Source organism: Argopecten irradians, chromosome 8 (genome assembly GCF_041381155.1).
Source record: "Argopecten irradians isolate NY chromosome 8, Ai_NY, whole genome shotgun sequence".
NCBI classification, from domain to species: domain Eukaryota; kingdom Metazoa; phylum Mollusca; class Bivalvia; order Pectinida; family Pectinidae; genus Argopecten; species Argopecten irradians.
Genome location: NC_091141.1, coordinates 13,378,782 through 13,395,375, shown reverse-complemented (window position 1 = coordinate 13,395,375; position 16,594 = coordinate 13,378,782). Strand labels below are relative to the sequence as shown.

Below are 16,594 nucleotides of genomic sequence, written 5' to 3'. Positions count from 1 at the left end.
GTCTTTATCCGAGCATCACAATATTTGGTTTTATTAGTTTAATGTCCTATTACCAGGGTCATGGAAGCACATGCCATATTTGTTGGTGGAGGAAAGCTTGAGTACCCAAAGAAAAACCACCGAACAGCAGTCAGTATCTAACAACTCCTCCACATACCAAGTGCTGGTCAGTATTTTTTCTCCGAGTACTCCGGAGCAGATTCACAGCAATTCCACAACTATCACACATAAGTATCCTCATTCTATCAAAATATCTTAATCCCCACACACTCACCATTCTACCAAAATATCTTTATCCCCACACACTCACCATTCTACCAAAATATCTTGATCCCCACACACTCACCATTCTACCAAAATATCTTGATCCCCACACACTCACCATTCTACCAAAATATCTTTATCCCCACACACTCACCATTCTACCAAAATATCTTTATCCCCACACACTCACCATTCTACCAAAATATCTTTATCCCCACACACTCACCATTCTACCAAAATATCTTGATCCCCACACACTCACCATTCTACCAAAATATCTTGATCCCCACACACTCACCATTCTACCAAAATATCTTTATCCCCACACACTCACCATTCTACCAAAATATCTTGATCCCCACACACTCACCATTCTACCAAAATATCTTTATCCCCACACAATCACCATTCTACCAAAATTTCTTTATCCCCACACACTCACCATTCTACCAAAATATCTTGATCCCCACACACTCACCATTCTATCAAAATATCTTTATCCCCACACACTCACCATTCTATCAAAATATCTTGATCCCCACACACTCACCATTCTACCAAAATATCTTTATCCCCACACACTCACCATTCTATCAAAATATCTTAGTCCCCATACACTCACCATTCTACCAAAATATCTTAGTCCCCACACACTCACCATTCTACCAAAATATCTTTATCCCCACACACTCACCATTCTACCAAAATATCTTTATCCCCACACACTCACCATTCTATCAAAATATCTTGAGTCCCCCATACACTCACCATTCTACCAAAATATCTTGATCCCCACACACTCACCATTCTACCAAAATATCTTGATCCCCACACACTCACCATTCTACCAAAATATCTTGATCCCCACACACTCACCATTCTACCAAAATATCTTGATCCCCACACACTCACCATTCTACCAAAATATCTTTATCCCCACACACTCACCATTCTACAAAATATTTTGATCCCCACACACTCACCATTCTACCAAAATATCTTGATCCCCACACACTCCACCATTCTACCAAAATATCTTGATCCCCACACACTCACCATTCTATCAAAATATCTTAGTCCCCATACACTCACCATTCTACCAAAATATCTTAGTCCCCACACACTCACCATTCTACCAAAATATCTTTATCCCCACACACTCACCATTCTACCAAAATATCTTTATCCCCACACACTCACCATTCTACCAAAATATCTTTATCCCCACACACTCACCATTCTACCAAAATATCTTTATCCCCACACACTCACCATTCTACCCATCAAGCAATATCAATCTACAAGCAATATCAATCTACTACAATCATGCTGTCCTTTCCTAAACATGCAGGGGAGTCCCATGTAAGGACTTATTCACACATGATTAATCTGTATTTGCATATTACAGAGTTATCTACCCTTGCGGGTAGGTATCGATTGTGACGTCATGTGTTTGTGAGCGTAATGTCATACTTTTCGGAGAAAACGATGTGAATTGTGCCCACAAAATAATGACGTAACAATCGATACCTACTCGCAAGGGAGCTAACTCTGTAATATGCTAAGACGGAATAGTGTTATCATAGAATTACTATTATAAGGGAATTGTAACTATGTATATGTATAACTAGTATATTTAGGGACCACTATGAGACAATGAAAACCATTTCTACCATAGTGAGATACATCTGGCATGACAACATCACAACCATAGCAAACTCCAAACACCCTACTACTGGCAGGCATTGGTACAATGATCAGGTACCCTTGTTAGTTGAGACCAGAGCCATGTTTAAATTGCCTACCACTTCCAGGCATTCTCATATCCTTTAAATCTCCACCTGAGCATATTAATATTCTTTTTCAATCACCAAATTTAAAAATATTTTAAAATCTATGAAATGTGACACCATAACTCAATGACATGGATGGGGAATTAACATAAGAGGAGACGAGGAGAATCTGTGGTATTAGTATGCACAACAACTACCGCATCCCGAGGACATCACTTGTGCAGCGATGAAGCCCCATGCACCGCAGCACAAGCACTTCCAAGTTGTACGTGGCTTTTATTGATGTGCAGAAGATGCACATGCTAATGGTAAGAATCCTCCTAAACAAGGGTAGGTGATGTAACAAGCCTAATAAGGAAATATCTTCACATTTCTAAATCTTGTCATAACTGATTATCACAAAACGGTTATTACTGAAAGCTAAATCATGACAGGATACTTCAATCTGTCAATGGCTTTGTCCCTAAACTCCTTAATTACCCCAGAGTACTATTGCTTTATTCATTGTAAATAAAAATATTTCTACAGTGAGTTTGACATTCATGGGTGTAACTGTATAGTTGGTGATGTTCAGTGACCCAGCGTACATCCGATCGACAGCTGTCCTCTACACCAGATTTTACATTCCAAACACATTAAAACACCAAAATGATACAATACAGGTCTGTTTTATTGTCACTTTCGCAATTGTCTTAGGAAAACAGAAGACACTTGGGCAATACAGAGACAACAGGGTCCTGCATTCCTTCCCTAAAATGGTCCTGCGGAGCAAGCAGCCACTTAGGGCCAGCTACCATGGCAACCAGTTCCAAGTTAAGTGTGAAGTGACTGCTGCTATGGTAACTGCATGTTAGGGGTTCTAGGTTTGCATGTGCATACGTCATCAGCAACTCCCTACAATTATGACAGTTGATGATTCCAAGTTTATAATTATATAATGTATGGCCAATGATATCTGTCTAAGAATCAAATTCCACGTTAAATCATGTGGCCATTGTCATGGAAACACCTATATTATTCTGACAGCTATGATTACTGATGTCATTTTGACGCCATGGCAACCACTCAAACCTATATTTATAAATCCTAAGTCCACAAGGAAGGCTACTTAAGGCTAACATGAAATACTTGGATTTTACGGGGATTCATATAATTGCCTTAACAATTTGATATTCAAATGGTTTAAATTTTGTCTTTTATTTCCAGATATCAATTAAAACAAATTTTTAATTGATAATACAATATGTTTGAATTTAACTATCTTGAAATGTTCAAAAGGAAATCAATCCTACCATGATGCAATGAAGATTTTTCAACAAATATTGTTTTTTTTGTAATTTTCAATGGTCAACAAAACTTTGATTTTGGATCAAATTATTTAAAAATTAAAATTCATATTGACATTTGTTCTTCACACGGTAACTGGCCCAGTATAAGGCCTGTCAGGACATTGTGCCATGTTGTGGGGGTCTTATTAATGGCCTTTTCCATTGCAGATACACACACATGGTTTAACCTTAACTTAACCTTGCATCACTTGAAATCATCTCAAATGTAAAGATTTCGTGACACAAACTTTTTTCTTTGGAAAGACTAAATTTAAATACACATAATTTACACAGAGGTTGTGTAAGAGGGAAGAAATGAGGAAATGCTATAATATGAGAGATATTTCATGTTGTAAATGTTGATATCAAAGCATGATATTATGTAACATTTCATAATTTCTATTCTGACCAACCCGTTTCTTAATAATGATAAATGTTCATTCCAAGGTGAGAAAAAGGCAAAAATTTGAAAAATTATGATGCAATTTTCTGAAAGCAATTTCCTTATCAGCCAACATGCAATGGATGATATTTTCGTAGTAATGATGGCTCTTTATTGTGAATTGTAATCAAAACAAATACTTTTAAATAAGAAACACAGGTGAAGAATTGGAATATTTAAGAAGAATAATTGCTTACATTTTCAATTCTCCTCTTTAAAATTGTGCAACTGCTTTGATGAAAATATTGATTTTTGGCCTCTTAAATTTCTCATTTTCGGAATGCAAAAAGTGACTCAAAAACAGTAGCATACATTTAAATGATTTCAGAAGTTTCAACTGCAATAAATAATTTGCGGATATCAATTAGCTCAGAATCGCTATGCTTTATTTGTACTTAACTACAATTCTCTAGCTCACATTGTAGCAGCCCATCTGTGAAGTATTTCAGAATGTAAATTTAAATGAGGCTATTTTTCAAAGCATTTAAAATTGTAAAGGAAAGGGTTCCATTGAGATGTTTGACAGCTTAATCTTCTTCTTTGTAACTGACCAATCTCATTATATCCTAAGGAGTCGCTATAGAAATCGGTGACTGTAACAAATTTGTCGGAATTTATTTTCTAAAACCAGTATGAAACACAATTCTAATTACCATATATATGTCCAGCGGGCCTGTCTTAACAACTGACCACTAGTAAGCTTAAAAAGTCAAATGGAAGGTAATGAACTTTGGACATTGTCCGGTAACCCCGGAGTGACCAGCTGTGACAACGGAATGACCACAACACCGACAGTGTCCGGAGCGATTACACAATTTTCATAACAGGAGGATGACCATTGTGGGAAGACAGCTCTGTCTGTCTTCTTGTCTGCTGACCTTTACGATGACCTTTGGTGTGGAGGGGTCAGACTTCCAAAGAACACCTCCCCGCAGAGCCAAATGCAACAATGAGTGACCATCTCACCCTCCCTACCATTCACCAATGGCATCCCGATTGTCAAGGACCTTTGTGCTGCCCTAACATTTAACCTTTGGAGGACCTTGGGAATAATCCAGAGAAGACTGGTCAGGGTAATTGAAGTTGATTCCTGTGACTCTGACAGTACATATACCATGACATACAACACTAAAGTGCTTTTGTTCTGTTCCACTGCGGGTTGCCGCGACAACGCTCGGCCATTTTTTAGTCTTCAGGCTACACATTCTTGCCACAACTTAACAGCAACATACATACATGTCCCCTTAGAATATTTCCATTGCACTTGAATTTCTTCTCAAGAAATAGATCTTTTGTTATTTGAAATTTAATAGTACCTTCAAACTCTGCCCAGTCTGATGAATAAAATTCCCTAAACTCGGCTCTAACTCTATTGGTATTCATGAGTTTATCAGAGAAACGTTAAAACTGAATGAGTAAAGATGCACTTATCAGTAGCCGAAGCTCTAATAGTCCTCGTGAGTAATCTGTCCCAAGACTACACACGACAATGGCACACCATCACCAGGGGGCACTACAAATACATGACAGATGACAAACCAACACTGAAAATGATAGGTCAAATTGACCAAAAAACATTTTACAAATCCCTACAGAATCTGATACACCTTTGCACTACTATTCTACCTTAAACATCAAATCTCGATTTATAACAGTCCCATTTTATTGGAAATGTCAAACACAGAAATGGAATTTAATTTAATTTTAACTTGTTTCAACTGACAAATCCGACATATTTCTGCAAACGTATGTTATCAGATTCTCTTAAACTGACAACTCCTAACTCAATGTTTTCAATAACGGAAAAATGTACAAGTAAATAAGTAAAAGTTTTCTCTTCATAGTCAATATTACAGATATATCATTAAGAATTCATTTTTTTGTGATAAATTTTGATTCACACATATCATCAGTGTATAATATACATGGAAAGTAAAAATATAGTATCTTTTCTTTAGATTTTTTGACATATGATAGCTTTAATTAAATTACACATCAACAAGTTCATTAAAGGTTTACAAAGTATGAATTTTCATTCAACAGAAGAAAAATATAATGCAGAAAATGTCAAGAATAAAAGAAAATTTTCCAAACATACTTCATAACAAATAACTAATTTGTAGAATGTTATTTATCATCTTTGATCAAGAATTAACCAAGTTACAAATATATTGCCAGGATTTTTCGACAAAAATTCAATTATTTTCAATAATGAATATTTTTACTGTAAAATTTCAATTTTAAGTGTAAAAAAAGAAAATTGTTTAATCTGAATGTTGAACTTACAATTGCCTACCTTAAACTTTTATTTGATAAAACTCTTAAAATTATAATTATGTAAGAAATACTTTATTCATTCAATCTAAACTTAATTTTAAAATATGAAGATCTGCCATACACGAGATTTTATAAATAGATCTGAAACTATGCCTTTAGCAAAAATATGTGATACTTGCTTAGTGTAAGACAAATAGAATTGGAGCAGAAACTATTGAAGTTGGTGACATGTACATAATAGAACATACATATAAGTGTTTTAGGCTATAGAACATAATGTATCGCTCACTTTAATGTGAAACATCAGGCAATCTCTGCCAACCAATCAGTCAATACTCTACTATAAAAGATAACATTTGGACAAATCCTCCAAATTGTATTTAATTCTACGACAGCCACGAGCGTGCCATTCATTTTAAGCCTCACCCTGACAATAGACATATATGTATTAGATGAGATTTGACAGGTGATAAACCCCGGGTGGCGGTACGATTCTCGGCCAGAAAAGTCTACTCCTACATCACTGTATAATGGACACAATAATCATACTCAATTAATGCTTTACCCGTCTTGACCACACAAAATCAATATCCATGAACCTCCAGTTCTTATTCCGACGACAACTAAACCATACGCGGGGCTCCGTGGTAATAGTAACCCTTACATCACTATAGTGTAATCAGCGTGCCTCCAAACATCGTGTAAAACACCATTACTGTCCGTGTCCAGTTCGCGTGACGCCCAATCATCATTACTACCCACTAATCACAGTACGGTATAGACATGATTGTCACACCTGAAACAATGGCCTAGGTATCTACAAATTACACACTCGGGATCAATCCGCAACTCATGATTATAACTCTAGATTATCATCCATAGGTTAAGAATCTGTGTAACATCACACAAAATCTTTGTAAGATTTTCACAGGACATGATTTACTTATTACTTTGGTTACATGTGAGAGGGCACCTGTTCCAATGCCTAAACTTACCGTTAATTTAGCCTCCTCCTGCCTCCGAAGCATCACCATCCATCTGCTCCCCACAAGTATCCGAGTCAACCTTCCTCATACATACAAGTCTATGGAACAACCCCTTTATCACACAGCTCAACGGAAATCAATAATTTTTCAAAGTTTTCAAAACAGCCAAGTCCCGAAGCATAAATGTATAAATGTTTCGGTGTAAGCCGACAAACAATAGCGTTACTGCAGCATCAACAGTTCATCACTTGGTCCAACACAATCTCCAAATCATCGGAATCTGTTAAGTGACAAGTCCAAATAACAAGTTAATTAGTTGCTTCATCAGAAGCATTGTAACACATGTCTTCTCGGGCACTTTGACTCAGGTGTTTTAACGCGAGCAACAATCAGGGTCATACTAGCTACACGATCCATTCACTAGAGGACTACAGGTTTTTTATTCCAAAAATAATGTATTTCACTTAATTTTCTCTTTTGTTTTTTGCGTCAGGCACTATTTTTGTTAATTCATTCACATATATTAGTCATCAATACAAAATATAAACCAAACTCAAGATCCAATGAAAATTCAAAGAATTAACTTCGACAAACTGAAAGTCATAATTCTGTAATCCAAATGGACAAATTTCTAATTGGTGAACTTTGATGCGTGCAAGTGATGCTATGCTGTGATGATGGAACCGTGGACTGGAAGCTGTATACTATACATACTGAAGTTTATCGATACTTACTAACACCGCGGCCTATAGAAGCATCAGGGCAAATGATTCTATCAGATAAGTGGTGAGTGCGCAATACCCAATAGCCAATCAGGTCCCGTATAAATATTCATAACGTAAGACCTACCTATAAACCGATACCTAGGTATAATTTGACTGATTTAAATACATCCTATCTTACCTGACAACAGACTATATATATAGATCTATTAACTCAACTTTGTCACCTATTTGCCTTTCTATTGGTTGCTTATCAGCACTGTATTTAAAAGGATCGGTTGTCGTAGTTTTACCGTTATGATACAATAGTGACCAATCGGTCACGTGCAATAGCTAAGTTTTCTCGTTCTTTTATTATTTCTTTCATTCTTTTCAAAGTCGATTGTTGATAATCTGCCTGTATTAACATATAGGAAAAGTATGTCAGGCCTAACGCTAACATTTGAAATATGAATGTATTATCCACCGGATGTACATTGTATGTCAACACTTGAGTCCTGTAAGGCATATACACAGGAAATGAAAGACAATTATATACAATTATATACAGGTACGCCAAACGTGGTCGGCTTACCTGGCCCTACCTGTGTGGGGCCCGATAGGGAGAGGGTCAATACCGAGGCCTCACCTGTCTAACACCAAGGCAACCACTACTCCAACTCTACCAACATCCAAACTTTATTTGTCTAAGGAAAACCAGGTATACTGACACATTGTCAACATCAATATAGACAAAGATAGGTCTGTTATGAAACCCATCAGATCGCCTTCTATTTATTATTATGTAATTCCCAGGAAATATCACATCATCTATTGAATTCTTAAATCTTTACTTCGGTCATTACCACGACAATGAAAATTCCATGATATTAGATTTCAATTTATATTTCTTCACTTGGAATTAATCAAGCTAATAAATCAAACATGACTATACATAGTGATAACTGCTTCTACAGGTAAATCTTTAAATTGATGATTGATTTTTAAATCTTCCGTAAAGCAATTACTATCTATTTATTACCTATTAAATAGAGATACCTAAGCATCCTTCCTTCTTTTTAATTTCCCTTTGTTTCTCTACTTCACAATAAATCATATATTTTTTAAGAAGTCCAAACTTCCTGATAGCCTTATATTACCAAAACTAAAGTGCAATTGATACCTATCTTAATGAAATCATTATACTTTTTCTCATTTGAAAAAAAAAGACTTCCTCAACATATACATTTTTACATATTTTCTTTTAAACAAAATTCAAATGGGCACCTATGGATATCTTTATTTTGTCATGTGATATATATTTTCTGTTTCATATCTATGTTTGGTAAACTTCCCTGTCAATTGCATACAACATGTAAACTGTTGACATTCAGGAGAAGGTGTATTTTGTATAGGTAGCCGTTGTCTTGCCTATCCCACACTTATCAGGACTGACAATATAACCCTCTGTGTAGCTATCACATTGCTGTAGGAATCTAAAGAATCTCCAGATAAAACATACAATCACATACAGTAATCTTATCAATGTATCAACTTTTAAATACCTACCTGACCAAACTTGAGATCAGGCGGGAATTTCGTGACAAATTAAATGTAAACCTATAGATTAACCACAAACGTGTACATGAATTTCCACAAAAGGTAACGGATTCGTAATAAAGAGGAGAAAGACCAAGCATTTTTTTGTCATTGCTGATAAAAAGTAGAGTTAAAAATTTTGTTTGTGTAAAGACTTTTAAATTCTTATCAAAGCACACAAGAAATTTACCTATCAAAAATAAGCATGAGAAAGACAAATCGTGGGAAATTTCTTAATTAAATATTTTGGAGATATTTGAACAAAAACCAAATTCTGTTTCCTAACGCAATTCGGTAGCAATTCTTGAAACAAGGTTCAGAGAAAATGTAAATTAACAATTTTAAGCATTTTAAAAACTTTAGCATTCAATGAAGGAAAATGCAAATGAGATTACAGAATTGGCAGCCTTACAACTAAATCGTGGATAGTTTTGTGTTGTGTTAATTTGTCACTCATACTGCATCGGGAACAAGAGCTCCTTTGATTTTCATTCCTGCGTTATTCCACTAAATGGTGACAGAACAGCATGTAACGTTTCAATCCCAAGATAGGATTGCATGTAACATATCTCATTCCTATGATGGAATTTAACGTAACGTATTTAGGTTCACAAGTTCAAAGGATAATGGAGAGTGACAGATTTTAAACTCTGAAGAATATTTCAATTTATTTTTAAACTACGATAAAGCAATACAGTTTCACCAAGGGACATCACTCTGAACCCTTAAGTCAGAGATGGTGTCATATTCTTGGACTATAGTCAAAATCAAAATCGGATCACTTGTCAAATATCCTGTGTGTTAAATCTTAATTTAAGGAAAAAGTTGAACAATCACCCATTTCATTAAAACCTTTTATTACTAGAAAATGTTGATGCCTAAAATAAAACTATACTGATTGTTGACAAGGTTTGTAATCCCTGATGCCTATCACAAAGACGCTTGAAAGTTGTAGTTTTATCGAAAGCTTAATATTCTAATTCCTTTATTCTATCTCGAAGAGCTTCCCCATGGGAGCCTCGATACACCTATGGATCAGATATCTAACGGATTTCATAAATAGACCTAGCACTATTAACGCTCAGGATATTGACAGATGGAGAACACCAAATCAATTTAGATTTGCTTACCGACAAATCAAATAGACAATAAAAAGGGGAAATTAAAATAAAATCTATACATTTTCCTGTATTCAATATTTGTTTTTACTGCTTTAGAACAGTGACTTATTGAATGATAGCTGGCAACTCACGGCAATTCAGTAACATATACATATATATTTATGCTGTTACCAAGAAATGAAACTTTTTTTTCGTCCATAATAACAAATTAAGTCAACATCAGTCTCTGGGGCCGGTGAAAAAATCCATACTAGTGGCATCATTGGATTAAACATCTATCATGCATCTATGTATTCAGAGCCCTGATTCAATATAAATTCTGCAATCTATATACACTCATTGTAATGGAACGATCCCTCTATCTACATAAACGATAGAAAAAAACCATTTTTCCAGGATATGATATGATTGAATATCAGTGCGTTGGATATGATCGCCAATTATCCACGGAAGAGTTGACCCAGAGATAACCTTGCTTAGGCCTACTTATCTATCTGTACTCAGCCTACAGGACAGTATATACTTGTGAGGGGACTGTTTACTCAGGATGTTTGTGGAGGAAGCCCAGTCTCTATCTATATAGCTGGACCAGTAGATTTACTTGGCCACTGCAGTGTCACCACCAACAGCAAATCAAAGCAGCTATCGCCCAGCCTTATAAGTATACCATGTAACCTATCAATTCCATTCTTATGTACAATACACTTCCAAACAACAATTTACTCCCCACTTATCACACAATGTCACCATAGACAATACATATATAATGAACACCATATGGAAATTTACCATAAATACTATGTAATTTGATGCATTCCAAATCAATGTCCAAATCTTACAAAATGACATGAACACTCCCAGGGATATTTTTTGTACGAATTTCCATTGTTCAAAAATAAAGCAAATAAATACAGAACTAATCCAAAATTTGAGAATCCAATTTGATGGACAAGCATAATAAAGATAATAGAATAAGATATTGACATTGTGACAATCTTGACTACAGGTACAATTGTATTTATTGGTTACTATTACAAATGTTATCTATGCTACCATTGTATGTGTAACCTTGCTTAACATTAAAAGTGTAACTATGATGGCCCATTATAAGTGTAACCATGATGACCCAATACAAGTGTAACCATGGCTACCAATACAAGTATGACCTTGTTAACCAACACAAGTGTAACCTTGGTTACCAATAAAGTGTAACCATGGCTACCAATACAAGTGTAACCATGGCTACCAATACAAGTGTAACCTTGGCCACCAATACAAGTGTAACCTTGGCCACCAATACAAGTGTAACCATGGCTACCAATACAAGTGTAACCTTGGCTACCAATACAAGTGTAACCATGGCTACCAATACAAGTGTAACCTTGGCTACCAATAAAAGTGTAACCTTGGTTACCAATGCAAGTGTTACCTTGGCTACCGATACAAGTTTAACCTTGGCTACCAATACAAGTGTAACCTGACTACAAATACAAGTGTAACCATGGCTACCAATACAAGTGTAAGCATGATACCAGTATAAGTGTAATACCATACAATGATGATAACACTGTCAAACTTTACTAATCCTGAACACATTGTGTCATCTCAAATAGTAGTCATTTTTGGAAATAGTTTCAAAATTTCACATGATTTTCTTCTAGAAAATGGTACATGCAGCATGCCCTCATGCTATTTTTAATATCTCAGCTGCCACAAACCAATCTTCAAAATTCTAAATCAATGCTGCTGATTTCTGGATTAATGGCTTGGTATTTAACAACTGTTCAATTCAGTTAAATTACACCCGTAAATCACTTATTTTCTCTACATTGCTTCCCTGCATTATTTATGAATGAATGGCATTCTCTATGTTCCTTACACTACCAAACACAAACTCATCTTTATGTTTCCAGCCAGAAATCCAAACTGACAATAATGCAATCCTGCTAGTCAATTCTTAATTGAAGTTTGCATGTTCAACCTATTTCCATAGATGACCTCTTTTATTCTATACTTCTACAACAGGCTTCTGTGTCGTTAAACATTTCCATGATAAAGCTATGTCAAGAAAATACTTTAAAAAAAATATTTTTAAGCATTATTACTTGTAAAAAGCATCTTAAAATTCTTACAGCACCATTAAAATTCTTACAGCACCATTAAAATTCTATTCTATATTATTCAGTTTGTTGTGTTTGTCATTTTTCTTTCTTCCACTATGGTCAGGCAGTCCTAGATTGTATTCAAATATCAATTAATATAACTTGATTCAAATCGTTGAGGATATATATCACTGATAGTGATACAAGACAAAACAAATATTCACTCAAATTAAACTTCAATGAAATTGCCATTTGGATGAAATATTTAATACTGAATATAAAATCTAATGTCTTCAAAATAGTTTTATGAAGTGATTAATTTCATTATATTTATACGCTTGCCATTTCTAATAACAACTTTTTTATATTGCCCAAATGTGGGCTTGAATTACACAAATGATTTTTTTTTATTCTTCTCTAAACATCATGAGTATCATTCAAAAGTCTTCTTCCTTGAATTAAAGAAATATGACTTTACACGATAAGGAGAATATTCCTGATGTTTCCCCCCTAACACTTCAATAAATGTCTTTGTTACAACCTTTGAGGCAGTAAATCAAGACTAAGTAGTTATGTGGCAGCTATTTGGTAGTCATGAAAAAATATAACTTGCTTCTAAATAGTCACGAATGATTAAGCAGCGAATCACTCATATAGAAAGTCTTTGTGATTTCCAATAGCAACACTTCCAATAAAGAAATCTGTACAGATTTCAAACCTCGTTAAAAATTCCGAGTTCAGATTTTTAACACTAGTGAGAGAGGGAAAAGTGAGAGGGGGGGAAACTTGTCACTTAATTTGTACCATGTATAATTGACTAGAAACTGGAGTAAGGCAGTACAGCGCTGGTGCAAAAGCATTTTGCATGTGCATAATACACACATGCGCAAATGGGGACCGCTGTTCACAAGCTGCACACTGGGGCACGCACACCAACCCTGAATTGCCAAATGCACCACCAGGGGAACATGGAATACAACCATCACCAAGCTTCGCTAATTTATGCATTATCTTACTGTTCAACATTGCTAGCAAAGAAAACTGTCAGTCTTTTTATTCGTAATTTGATTGCAGAGCTTTGGATGCGAATATGAAATATTCATCTGCTTTAGGAGTGGGTCGGTGGTAATTGTTCAGGCACAATGGGGTGGGACTCACTTCTCAATGTTTACTTGCCTTTCCTAAATGTACATCAATGATTATGATTCCGATCCCTACAAATCCATTAGACCCACTAAAATCAATATGTGCACGATATATTTCATATATTGCTGGCTTTCTGCAAAGTCTGTTGTCCAATCACGCGCGCAGGCCCTATGAATCACATAGACAGTGTTTATATGTGTAAAGAATCTATCTATAATTGACTCCTGCCAAACATCGCTTTTATTACATGTTTGGAACGATAAATAAGATAATTGCAATGAGGAAACGATTGGACATTTAATGAAAATCGATGAAGGAACAATGGCCATTGTTGGCCTGGCGTACCTAGGTGTACCATGGTACCTATAAATTGGAAATGAAAACTTTTATTGTATAAGGTCATTTTCCATTCCCCTGTAATTGACATTCATCTCGTTCATCATGTATGCAGATATCATTCCAATTTCAGTATTATATCAATCCATTGTGAAAATTTTTCATATAAAATGGTAATTCAATAATGGATCTCTTATAGCTTATACAAACCAATAACTTCCTGCCTTTTTAATCAACTTTAACCGGCCCCATATAGACCGGCCACACTGAGATTGGGATTCCAAGTAAATAGTGCAGCATCCACTAGTCTACATAGTTATTGATATTACAGTAGATGTCCACTAAATTCAATTACCAAAATTGAAAAGTCAGTTTCAAGTTTTCTCCCTTTTTATTAATCTAACAGACCTGTTTTCTTTCTTTCTTTTTTGCCAATCAGAACACATTTTTTATATACTCCCACTCCTATTGATAATTAAGAGGATCCCCCCCCCCAATTTTCATATTATCTAAAAATTTCATATCAATTCATCTCTTTAGCTTAAGGGGACATTTCCTATTTTTGGAAAATGAAACTAATTGGGAAATATGAATTTTGATCAGAATTATTCTTTTTCCCCAAAAAGAGAAAAGTAAAACTTTTCTTCATTGATTCACTTAATTAGGATAACCAATTTGTTAAAATGTCAAGTTCTAAAAACTAAAAATAGTTGACTCCTCAAAGTTTAATTAGTATGAAATTACTTTGTAAAAACCTACAAGAACCATCACTGTCTAGTTATGATTTTATATAACTGATACACATATCCTTATATGTAGTCTACTAGTCAAAACTGTCTATAAAATGATCTCTATGTTGCCAAGGGGTCTTAATACAGAGATCAAATTGTGTTATAAATTAATAGCCATTTGGGACTTTGGGACCCTGAGAAAGTGGTCGTGATAAGCAGGTGGTCTTTTTTACAGAGGTGGTCACTAAAACAGGTTTCATTGCAGCCTCAGTTTCTAGATTTTCAACAATTTTCTGATGTCCAATTGAACTCCTTTCAAAACACATACTGAAAATTGTTAAGCTTGAATGATATTTACCGTATATGATGAATGTGTAAAGATTGCCATGTTGTATAGCGCAGTAAATATACTGAGCATTTCCATACCAACCTCAGCGTAATGTTTAGATAATCCAAACATTGGTCTACATATTTGTAACAAAAATATGACATCCCAGGAAATTGAAACAATTTATCTCTATTTTATCCCTATTGTTTTATACCATATAGCTTTGGCTACATTAGAGAATATAATGGGGCTAAACTAATATGCCTATTGATAGAGTTTGGGAGAATGAAAGAACCAAAACTGGTTTTATAGCCTACTGCAAATGTATCGAAACCTTGAAATAGATTTGAAAGGAAATGATTTATTGCACATTCGGCAAATCCTTACGTTTCCAAAGATATGTCTGTAATACCATCAAGATAAAGTAAATCTACTGAGAATGATTTGATAAAACTTCCATGGAGATTGGTTTATTTGAATTGACAAACATCTATATACATGGTTCCCACTTTGGTATATTCATCAATACTAATTTGAACAATGATCTGACTTCTCTTAACCGACCCTGGCTTCATCCCATACAATGGTCAAGCATCGACTATTTTTGTCATGATAAATTAATTTAAGACAATAAAGAAGGAGCTATCTTTGCTGTTGTGTAGACGTACACAGATAACTTCAAATCAAAGACCCCTCAAGCTTTACATCTAAATCAAAATAATCTGAATATAGAACCTTTATCTTTCATTCCATCTACCAGATATATTACATCTACAAACTCAGAAACATAAGTAGCTTTAGAACCAACTACATAATTTTACCCATTTTTATCAGCTATACCATCAGATAGAAAAGTAAATAACATTAACAGACCTATGGTTTAAGCATACAATACATGTCAAGCCATAAAGTTGGACAAACAGCTATTCCTACTTGAGCTTTGCAGAGCCGCACCATCATTCTAACAATGCAATCGGTGGAGAAATGTATTCGTTAATGAGATTGTGTTATTCTGGTTCCCCGCCGCCCAACAAAAGTATGCAAATATTTACTTAGGATGCTGGACCATATCCATGTGATGAATGCTCCATACTTACCCATACAATCTTGGCCGTTCTGTCGACCTGCAGACGACAAAATTGTTTCCACACGACAGCTGAATAGGTGTCCGGTAAGATAACAGGTGGCTGCTATCTCTGAAGCCAGGGCCTTCATCATCGATCAAACTAGTTTATCATTCTTATTACTAAATCAATGATGACTATTTATTTCTATTTTCTAAATTCCAGTTCAAGAAAATATCAATGCTCAAATGAAATTTGTTAAATGCCAACTGTCATCAATTCCTTTCACACCAACAGAACAAATCATATTTTTTTTTTTTTTTTTTTTTTTTTTTTAAATATGTTACCTTTAATTTTTCTAACAGATAACTGTATT

At 35.0% G+C, this 16,594-nt stretch overlaps 1 protein-coding gene across 3 annotated transcripts in view; it reads right to left on the bottom strand.

The window, feature by feature from the left end:
* Positions 1-16,594, bottom strand: part of LOC138329419 (myoneurin-like) — a 68,759-nt gene that overhangs the window by 27,180 nt on the left and 24,985 nt on the right. Inside the window, exon 1 of one of the 3 annotated variants that reach the window (XM_069276410.1) lies at positions 7,100-7,831. The exons of the other annotated variants lie outside the window; for them this stretch is intronic. The gene's annotated coding sequence lies outside the window, so the exon portion shown is untranslated. Of the gene's footprint in view, positions 1-7,099; positions 7,832-16,594 lie in introns of those variants that run through there. 3 annotated transcript variants of the gene reach the window in all.